This window comes from Pocillopora damicornis, chromosome 1 (assembly GCF_964200805.1).
Source record: "Pocillopora damicornis chromosome 1, jaPocDami1.2, whole genome shotgun sequence".
NCBI lineage: Eukaryota > Metazoa > Cnidaria > Anthozoa > Scleractinia > Pocilloporidae > Pocillopora > Pocillopora damicornis.
Window position 1 is genome coordinate 11,656,607 of NC_142670.1, and position 10,894 is coordinate 11,667,500.

At 37.1% G+C, this 10,894-nt stretch overlaps 1 long non-coding RNA gene across 1 annotated transcript; it reads left to right on the top strand.

The window, feature by feature from the left end:
• The first annotated feature begins 29 nt into the window (after window positions 1–29).
• On the top strand, window positions 30–6,356 carry LOC149051974 (uncharacterized). Its single transcript, XR_016186932.1, has 4 exons — window positions 30–207; window positions 1,831–1,967; window positions 2,835–4,839; window positions 5,294–6,356. It is a non-coding gene; the product is annotated as an uncharacterized LOC149051974 (long non-coding RNA).
• The last annotated feature ends 4,538 nt before the right edge of the window (window positions 6,357–10,894 follow it).

Genomic DNA, 10,894 nt, shown 5'->3' on the forward strand with positions numbered 1-10,894 from the left:
AGCTTCCAGACTCCTGCTATTTCTCTTCCGCTAATTTTCTGAGACAGACATTAATAAGATAACCATAATCTAATTCAAATTCACGGAACCAAATAGAGTTCCTCATATGAAAGGAGCTTTCAGACAAGGGAGGTTAAACCACGTGCAATTGCCTCAATAGATTGCTTGGAAAATGACAAATAGATCCTCGGAGAACACTTCTCAGGGGTACGTACTCTGTTGTAGTGTCGATATTTTCATGAATGCGCTGAAGATTCATGCAAGCTCGTTCTGCGATTTGGTTCTTTCGTTGCGCTGTCGTCTCCTCGAGGTATATGGTTTGTTCATTGAAAAATATTCAAATTCGCAGCATGAAATTTGCAAAAAGTTATTGTGCAATTTACAAGATGCTAAGCATCGATGTTCGTAGTCGATGAATAATTCGATTGCGTGACATGACACCTTTCCTGAAAAATATCTCCTTACTAAAGTTGCTTTGCAGCATGTTTCTGATTGGAAAATAATAATACAAAAAAGGTTTTCGTTGAGGTTTCAGTAATAATAATGGTTGTTCTGTTATCATTTGTGGGATTTGTGGACTGAACTGACTGGTTCATCTTTAAATGGTCATTGGGATTTTCTATATCTTTTTAAGATTGGTTTTTGTGCTAAAGAATGTCGGTTTTTCGGATTGGGTGTTCGTTGCAGTTTGCGGATTTTCCGTTCTTTAGCATGTGGTTTTCGGTTTTTGACTAAAATACCTGTCTAATGGGCTTCGGATTTGGTTTTCAATGAAGTTTTCGGACTGTCCTATTTGGATTCCGTTTTCTCTTCGATCCAAGTGGCCATTATGCGCCCCCACTGATCTCGAATAGCCGCAAAACCTCTGTATGCTCCACATGTCAACACCGTATCGGATCGATTAGGGTTTTGCGAACTGTGATGTGAACAATTATCGGTTTTGACTGTTTTGCATGCGGTTGTCGGTTCTGGTCGAATTTTTTTTGGAGGTTTTGCGGTTGTGGATGATTTTTGCAAACGGCTTTGAGGTTTCTAGTAGACCCTCTTATCCTTCCCTACAATGGAGTTCTACACGGATTCTTGCTTTGCAAATCGAAAATCTCTCTTTCTAAATATATAGATCTTCCTTTTCGTTCTGTTCCGTGTCTTAAATTACAGTAGGTCTTGTTTAGTTATTTCCTCTTAATTTGTGAGGAATTCTTTTAATTTTTTATTTTTCATTTTCTTTTTAATTTTTCTGGAAATAAAGTGCTGTTGTCTTTCTCACATCACACTTGAGTTTGGGACTGAAAGTGAGAGGAATGTAGGCTGAAAGCTGGGGTGTCTGTGTCAGACAGCTTGATCCTGCCTTTGTCTGCATTATCATGTATTAACTTTTTAATTTTCCATTCCAGCATGAATTTTTAATGTTCTGTAACACCTTTTTTTCTTCTTGAACACTAATAATATAACTAATTTATTTTCATCCAAAGATGTCTTTGTAATTTTGTTTTTTGAGCCATGTTAATGCATTTTCAATCTTGAAAATTATCAATTTGGGTGCCCCACATTTATCAAAGAGAGTCTGTTTGATCTTGGCTGTCTTCCTCCAGCTATAAGTGAAATATCGGAGTAACTTTCATCAAATAATGATGACAAAATTGTTTACATGTCGCAATGATTTGATTTAGCGCCCTCCTTCCAATAAGCACCCCTTCTGGAATAAGTGTCACTCTCCCTCCTGTTTTAAGTCAGAAAGTTTGAAAGGTGATACTGTTTTGCTAAAACTTCATCTGTAATTTCATGCTTGCATGATTGATAATAATTATTACATGTATTGCTATTTTTAAGCTTTTCATCATTTTTACACTGGCCTTTGTCAAGCAAAGGGTAAAATCTGGACTTCAAAACTGCGATGGATATCCTGGTTTGCTGATGCGAGTACAGAATTGATTAATTGAGCAAAAAGGTCAAGGCTTACATTGAAGGTCAGCAACATATAGTCTGATCATTGTGTACTTTTAATTAGTTGTACCTAAGTTTAAGTGACACCAAGCTACATGTACTTTTTTTCGAAAAAGTTGCTTCTTGTAATACTGTAAATACTGCTAGTAAATACTGCTAGTTTGGGTGGCATGTTCATGACTCGCTCTGCTATAATGGGGTTTCGTTTTCAATAGAGTTACTAAAGTGGAGACTAACACATTTTCATGATTTGGAGAATTTTCATACATCAAAGTAAGGATTTACAAATAGGAAGGTTCAAATTAGATTGAAATGTACCAGAATGTTAATGCACTGAAGGTGAAAAGTAAAGTGTTCTTAATTCACGTAAACAAATGTGTCACTTCATTTTAGGATCATGATCTACTTAAAAGACTTGGTAGTAGCTAGATACATGTATCTATAAACAGAAATTGACGAAGTTGGGACCACAAAAATTACATTTCTGGTAAAGTGACTCAGCAGATGGTGTATATAGTTGGCCACAGAATAGACTTTTAATAATGGGGCAGGTATTCTGAGAGGCCAGCAACACATGGGTAGATGGGATCACAAATATAACACTTCCCGTAAAGTGACTCACTTAGCAGATGAAGTGTATAATTGGCCACAGGGTAGACTATGATGGGGCAGGTTTTCTGAGAGGCCAGCGGTATATATACGCAGCAAAAATTGACCTAAAAACTCCCCCACCCCTGATCTATCAGGAAATTGTGCCATTTCAGTCAGAATATAAACACAGTACAATAATATGAGGCATTCCTTTATTGAATGGGTTTAATGGGAGTGTATTTTTCAGTGAGCTATTTGGGTGCCACTGTTTTACCAATGTATGTGTGGTTTCCTTTCAGACCATTTGATTTTCTAAGGGGTTTTGGCAACAGATTCATCGTTGCTATTATGTTTGGAGCCACTTCCAGCACATGCCTGAATATGTTTTTACAACCAAAAAATGGAATTTTTCAAATGCCTGACCCAGCTGGATAGGTGCAGGGTAAGTGGTCATACCATGCCAACCTGATTTTGAACAAATTGAGTGTTTGTTTGTTTTTTTTTGCTTTTTTTCTCTCACTGTTAAAATCATTTTTAATTACTAGAGACTCTAGTAGCTATAGGTCAAATCAGTTGCCATGGGCCAGTATTAGTTTATGAACAAATTTTAACAAAGTTATATGGAATTTAACGTACAGTTTAAATGACTAGGAGCAAATACATGTATGGTTAGCAGTGTTTTCAGGCGTTTGGTTTGTGTCTTAGGCAGTTGTTAGTATCCGTGTAGCATTTGTTGCATTCTGCAGACTTTGCAGAAGTACTGCTGTGGATGTTAGGGCCCCGGGGCCATCCTCATTTAGTGGTATACCTTATCAGTGCACGCATTGTTCCACCATGTGCCTGTGTTGTGTTTGCTGTTCTATAGCATGGGATTCTTGTCCTTGAAGATAGCATTTCTTGGTCTTTCCTCCCCTCAAACCTAACTGCAGGGTTTCTTTTGTGGGGTCTATTTTTGCAAGCTGCCACTTTAGCATTGGGTAGGCCAGTTGGGTGTTCTAGCACCTTGGGGTGTGACTGTAGGTGCAGCTCATGGGCCCCTTGGGCACCTAGCCTCCATTTGTGATGTGGGTGCGAACTTGATATTGAGTTATTTATTTATTTATTTGGAATATTTAGACAGGCTGGCTCACTTGGGCTTTTAAAAGCAGGTTGAAATGTGGGCCTCTATAAATGATAACAAGGCCAGATGACCACACTGGGAGTCACATTTATTACTCTTTGTTGAAGTCTGTGAATTCTTTTATTCTTTAACTCTCAAGATCTGATTATAAATTAATTCTCCCTTCTTGCTGCTGCACATTTGCATATTCATCAGTTATGAGAACTTTTCTGTTAGATCAAGAAAACATCCTCTACCTGATTAGTTTGAGTATTTTCATTGCCTGTTTGTTGGATAATGTAAGGATATTATTTGGAGAAGTTACATTTTAATCATTTCTGAGAGTTAAAGGGTTAATGTTCCCTGCTTATAACCAGTACAGAGAAGATGTAGGAGAGTATGGGGCCTGTGGTTTATCATCCTTAGCCAAAATACTAGAACGTCTAACCATTTGCAGATGTTGTATCAATGGCAGCACATTCTCCTCATTTATTTTTAAGACCCTAATTGTTGTTGTGGTGTGGGGCTTGAACCTTCAACTACCAACACAGCCGTAACACCTTCGTGACGTAAGAAGAAATGACAAGGACACATCCAAACCAGTGGCTAGATACTTTAATCTCTCTAATCATTCTGGGCAGCATATGGCACCTTGGGGCCTTTCTCTACATCTAGGCAGTTTGGAGGGCTACAAAACTCCAGAACAAAAATTATCTTTCAAATAGGTACTCTTAAGCCCCACGGTATCAACAAATGCTTTTCATTAACTAATTTATTCTTGTTTTCTTGTCACCATATTCCCACCAATAGCATTGCTCCATTTTCTGCATATAAATGCACACACAAACCACAATTCCTCCAATTGCTTTGATGAAGGGCTATTGTGTTCAAAACGTCAGCTTTTAAACTATACACAGTGGCCAATTTACATTATCAACTCAATCAATAATACTAAATTTATACCCTGTTATACTCTACCATTGACGCAGCACCACAGTTTCTTTAGAAACTTACCCCCTTTACCTGCACAGCAGTCCAGTACTCAACATGAGCAAGAGAAAAAAAATTTCTCTGTTTTAATGAGTTTTTCAGAATATTGTCACCCTTCTTGTATATGGGATCCTGTTCTACCCATTTTTTGCCTGTCTGACAGCTGACAACTGACTGGTTGGGTCCTTGCCGGGATTTCTCTATGTTACAATCAGGTGAGCTAGCTATGACTTTTTTTATGAATACCAATTTAATCAGACTGAGAGTTTGTTTTTTAATTAACAAATACAGTTCTCAGAACTCTACAATTGCCAATACTTAATTCAAATATTACTCTAATGTGGAATACTACTCTTGGCTTTGAAATAAGTGATGTTTGTTAATTTCGGACCATATTTTGTACACATGTCATGGTAAATAGGGAACACAGCATGGCTTACAAGTTCTCTCTCCTCAATTAACCCTATCAGCCCCAAGGGTAGTAAGCATGTAAGATATCCCTCCAGTAATATTGCTGAATCATTCATGAAGAACATGAAAATAAAAAAAAAATTCCTAACTCAAGATGCTCTGATTACAACATGAATTCTCCTCGTCAGTACCAAAGGAAATATATAGTGAAGAGTCTAGAGAATATGGATATTGATGTTTGTTCCCTTTAACCCCTAGGAGTGGCCAAGACAGAATTTTTCCTTACAATATCAATATAATATCAAGCAGACAAGTGATGAGAATAAAGAAAAATATCAATTAAGGGATTATAAGTTGATCCAATACCAAATTCTCCAAAACAACATCATAAGAACTGTATGGTAGACAGTAAGGAGAATTACTAATGAGATCTTATGAGTTAAAGGGTTAAGGTGTTATACTACAGTAGAAGTACTTTATCAGAGTGATTGATGAAAACTAATTGACAAGGAAAGCAAACCAGGGTAATTAGTTTTCTTAGATTCTAAAACAAATATAAAAGACTTGTTTGTTCTTCGCATAGGGGAATCAATTTTATGTTTATTGTATTCTATTTTAATATCCGATCGTTTGAACTGTAAAGTTGTAGGGGCTAATTTGATATTTTGCTTACCAAGAAGATAAACATAGGGATGCGTACCATGCAAGAGTTATTATTTTGGCTGGGAGGGTTGAGATTGGAAACTTTGTGTTCCTAACACTATCAGTTTTGTAACAGAAAAATAGCATAACTTCTAAAGTAACGAAAAGATCGCATTACTTCACCTTAAGAGAAATGAAAAAAAACTAACTTATCTGAACTCACACAGGTATTTTGTGTTCTATTGTCTCTATTGTCTAGAAAACCCCAAGCAGAAATAAAATGTATGGGTGCCACGACTACTGTTGTCTCCTTCGCGGCTGTTGTTTAGTCTCGTCACACAACGCCCTCTATTCCCCGTTAGAGAGAGAGCGTGTTGCGTGACGAGACCAAAGAGACTACGCTTACTACCGTTCCTCAGACAGAGAGAAAATCAACATTATTCATTTACAGTTGGTTGCCTGAAAAATATAATTCCACGTAATTTTGCCACAAAAAGCAAAAAAAACCTTTAAGTTATTTATCTGAACTCACACAAATACCGTCTAAAAACCCCTGAGCAAAAGTAAAATGCGTCGGTGCCACGCTCAACGTTTTCTCCTTCGCAGCTGTTGTCTAGTCTAATTAGAGAGAGAGCGCGTTAGCGATGGACTCTGATTGGTGAAATACAATACAATACAATTCAAGCACAAGAATGTTTGAGTGTTGTTTTCCTGAACGTGACGGAAGTAAGTTGTTTGGCGCGTGCGTTATGAGAAAAGGAGCGGATAAAACACCTTTAAACTTAAAAAAATTTTACAACAAGTTGAATGCAAACCTTTTATCTACCGATGAACTAGACTTCAATCGACGGGGTTCTTACGAAAGCCACAAATCGTTACACTTATCAAATGAGTTGAAAATTTCTGGTAAATGTCATTCTTTGTGCACGGCCCCCTGGTTCCGTAACATCATGTACGAGAAAAAAATATTCAAACGCTGTGATTTCTGCAACATATCCAAATGGCATAATGTGATTAGTGCGAGGTACATACCCTAATGCTGCAATCTGATTGGTGCGAAATGCTTACAAAAAAAAGCGACAATCTGATTACTGCGAAATACATATCCTTATGCGGCGATCTGATCAGTGCGAGCAACATACTACTCTACACGTAAACATAGTTATTTTTTTATGCTAAAAAATTACTAAAAATAATGCGAACCAACACCTGAAGTATCAGACTTTCTAAAGCCAGTTGGCACCACGACCAGTGGATTTTTTCCAGAATTAGCGTAAAAATTGCTTCTTTTTGTTCCGATTTTAATGCGCGCGACATATTAAATTCCGAAAGAATCCAAGGTTCACTTACAAGCGTTGACAGACACCACTGTGATTTCTTTCGTTCAACTCGGCTCTTTTTTAAAAACTGCCTGCCCCACCCAGGCACTGCGGGGCTTTTGATATTTTCGACAATTAGAAATTAAGCTTTTTCCAACTAAAAAAGTTAGGGTCGTACTTAGAAATGTCCCTCGACGGCAGGTTTCAACCGCAAAGTAAATACAATTTGGAAAAATTTTCCCAAGTGTGACCCATTCCTTATATATCAAACATCCCGAGGGTGTTTCGGCGAGAAAAAACCCGTTGTTACACGAAAACTGATCATGCTAGAAGGCTGGAGTCACGTTTTGACTCACTTTCCACTAAGGTTGTTATAATTGCTAAACGATTCAAGTTTCGCTTTGCGTTATGCGTTTCGTTTTGATTGAGTGAAAACATGAACCCCTTCTTTTTTAAACTATAATCTTAAATTCATGCGAAGAAATTGTTAGTGGTCATTACATCAGAAGATTAGATGGATGCTGCCTTTTCAAAACATACTCTCGAAATTGACATATTCCAAGGCCTGGACAAGGAACCTGGTGATCATTTTCTCTAGTTATGCCTTAATTATCAAATCCATCAAATTATTCAAATAAAAGCGCTGAATTAAACCTTTTTCCAGCAAGACGATCAAGGTTAAACCAAAAATCTAAAATGAGGCCGGAAATTCTCCGCAAACAGTTCAAGATAAAATAAGCGATGAATAGGTCTTATTCAGTGGTTTAACAGTAAATACGCGCGGATATTTTGCGATTTGCGTGGCATTTTCCAAGCCCCGTAGGGTCGAGTTGAAATAACAAAAAGTGGGCAAAATGTGTACCAGTATCATATGTTATTGCATTGTTATTTCATTTACTAGTATTTACGCCATACATCCCTATCAGCGCATTGATCATACAAGACGTGTGCGAAAGACGAAAATAATGCTGAGAAAACCAAAAGAGTGTTCTGTATAACCAATAAAAGATCATCGAGTACATTTAAGAGTTTTGGTCAATCGTGGCGGCCATTTTGTTACTCTGCTATCCGTCCGCATTTTTGCCCTGACAATGTAATACTAAGGCAATTTATGCAAGGTATTCTTGAACAATCAACAAGAGAGAACCAGAATCCTTCAAATTGTGAAACCTTTCTTCTCGCTCTGTTTAATGAAACTTTTCTTAAATAATAGATTGGTGAGTAACACTTTACTTACTGAACTTGTTAAATCTTACAAATACTTTCCACTTACTTCATACTTTACACTGGGCTCAAAACTGGCCTATCGTCTGCGATGCATATAAATGCAAAATTTTAAACTGTACTCTTTAAAACTCCCCAATGAACTCTATAGCTCTCCCATGAAGCCGTTCGAGGAACGAATTGAGTTTTCACAAATTTAGTCCGTCCAGTGCTGCTCACTTTTTCATTGAAAAAACGTTGTAAAATGGTTCAATTCGTCGAATAGTCGTTAAAGGGCAAATAAAATACAAACAATTCTCTTCCATCCAATAAGATCGTGACATATTTTGTGTACAATACAAAACGCATGTTTATGTAGATGTGCTATTGTAAATTTCATGAAAAATTCGCTTGAATCTACCAAAAGTAGTAATGTTACTTCCTTGCTTCTGATCCATTTTCAAATACAATTCCTTCATAGGTATATTAACTCCAGGATAATGGCAGTAACTGACCCCAAGCCAGAGAAGTTGCGAGAAAATGTCATTTCAGAGTTCAAAAACTTTAAGGTAACATGAAAATTAGCTGCTATGCGTCGTTTTGATTTATTCTGACAAGATAAAATTCATTTTCAGGTCTTGACAGTAGAGAAGCGCTGTATGTTTTGGAGTGGCCTCAGCAAAAGGTAAAAAAACTACAATATATTATTGTATAGTATTTATTCCTTCTTAAATTAAATTAAGTATGGAGGAGAATGAATGAACTTTCTCAGATGTTTTCGCGCAGATGAACACTTTCCTGGAAGCCAACATGTTGTCGTTTGTAGAGAGAGGGGAAGTCTGATTGAAATATTCTTGCAAATAAGACTACAATGGAAGAAAAACTGGATCAATATCAGTATCTGGGCCGAAGCCACTATGTAACAGAGCCATTTAAATTTACGACAAAACGGCTTATATAAAACAGTATCAGTAAACAACCCTTATGTAATTAAGGTCAAATGAATGGCCTTATGTAATAAATGTTTTTAAAATGTACGACCCTAAAGTTCGTAAAAAGCGCCCGTTAAATGTTCGTAAAATGCGGCTGTTAAATGTTTGTAAAATGCGATTGTTAAAGGTTAGTAAAAAGCGCCCGTTAAATGTTCGTAATATGCGACTGTTAAATGTTCGTAAAATGCGACTGTTAAATGTTCGTAAAATGCGACTGTTAAATGTTCGTAAAATGCTACTCTTAAATGTTCGTAAAATGCAACTGTTAAATGTTCGTAAAGTGCGACCGATAAATGTACCTAAAATGCGACTGTTAAATGTTCGTAAAATGCGTAGGCACTACAATGAAATGTATTCCTGACTTGTCAGATTGCTGAAAAATAATTATTTCGCTCAATACAAGATAGGGTGAAACTTGAAAATCAGGTAAAGCGCCTAAGAACCGAGTCATGGAATGTCTTGAAAACCGTGTGATAAAATCTCTAACAATTAAGGTTTCGAATGTTTCGGTGAACCGAGATATCCAATCGCTTAAAAACCAAGCTTTGAAATAAGACTAGACCCAGTGAGCAGGATAACTGGGACACCTGGATGGTACTGGATCCTTGGAATCAAGTGTAGTGATACTACGGGTGTCGGACTAGTATACTGAAATAGAGAGCTCAAGTCTGGCTAAGGGCATACACCTATTTCAAAACATGGGGATGCTATGCATGCAAAAGTTATTTTTTGTAGGGTGGGTGGATTACTTGAAACATTGTAAGTTGTCTACATTCTTACTAAAGGAAAGAAGAGTATTAACGCGGAAAAGAACGAAAATGTCAAATTACCTCACTCACATGTATTTTGTGGTAGACTAAGTGTGTTGTGCGAATAAATGTAACCAAAAATAAACTGTATTGGTGCCACGGATACCTGTTAGTACAAAATGCAGACAGCAGACCGGATACAAAATATAGACTGCAGACTGCAGAGTGGGTACAAAATGCAGACTGAGAATCTGAAGAGTTTTTACGTCTGGTATATAATAACATGTCATCTTACAGCTTACCGAGCGTCACGCAATCGCTTTTTCGCGATCAGCCTTCACGATTATTTGCACTATTGTGGAAAATTCCTGGCCCATTTCTTGATGAAGCAAGCTTAAAACGGCAGAAATCGCCAGAAACTACAACGGATGCACAGGGTATGAGTAAGTTTTATTGATTTTACGACAAAAATGTTCATATTTCGAAATATTTATCGTTGTAAATCGTCCATATTTCGTTGCCTATACTATTCCTTATAACGTGTTCAAATTTTCAACGGTTCCTAGAATAACTTAACACAGAGTCACACTACGCGTGACGCGTTCATAAATTAATCGTTGGCTTTTCTCGAGGCGTGAGCTTGGGTTGCCTGTGACAAGACAATTGCGTAAACAATACTTAACATAATAACATTATACACAAAAACACAGGATTTTGGATCATGTATTTATTAAAAAAGAATATCCATACAACTACAATGAAAATAAACATAAGATTCACCTTTCTGATCGTAAAATTAATACCATTCGCACTGTTATCGTAGCTACGTTCCCTGGCATCAAGCGAATCCAACATGGCGTCTTTCTTCACAAGCAGTTTGCACTATTAGAGTTTATTCTTCAGTCTCACGGTAGTAGTGTTCTTCAACATATTGCATAGAGTATATGCAGTTTG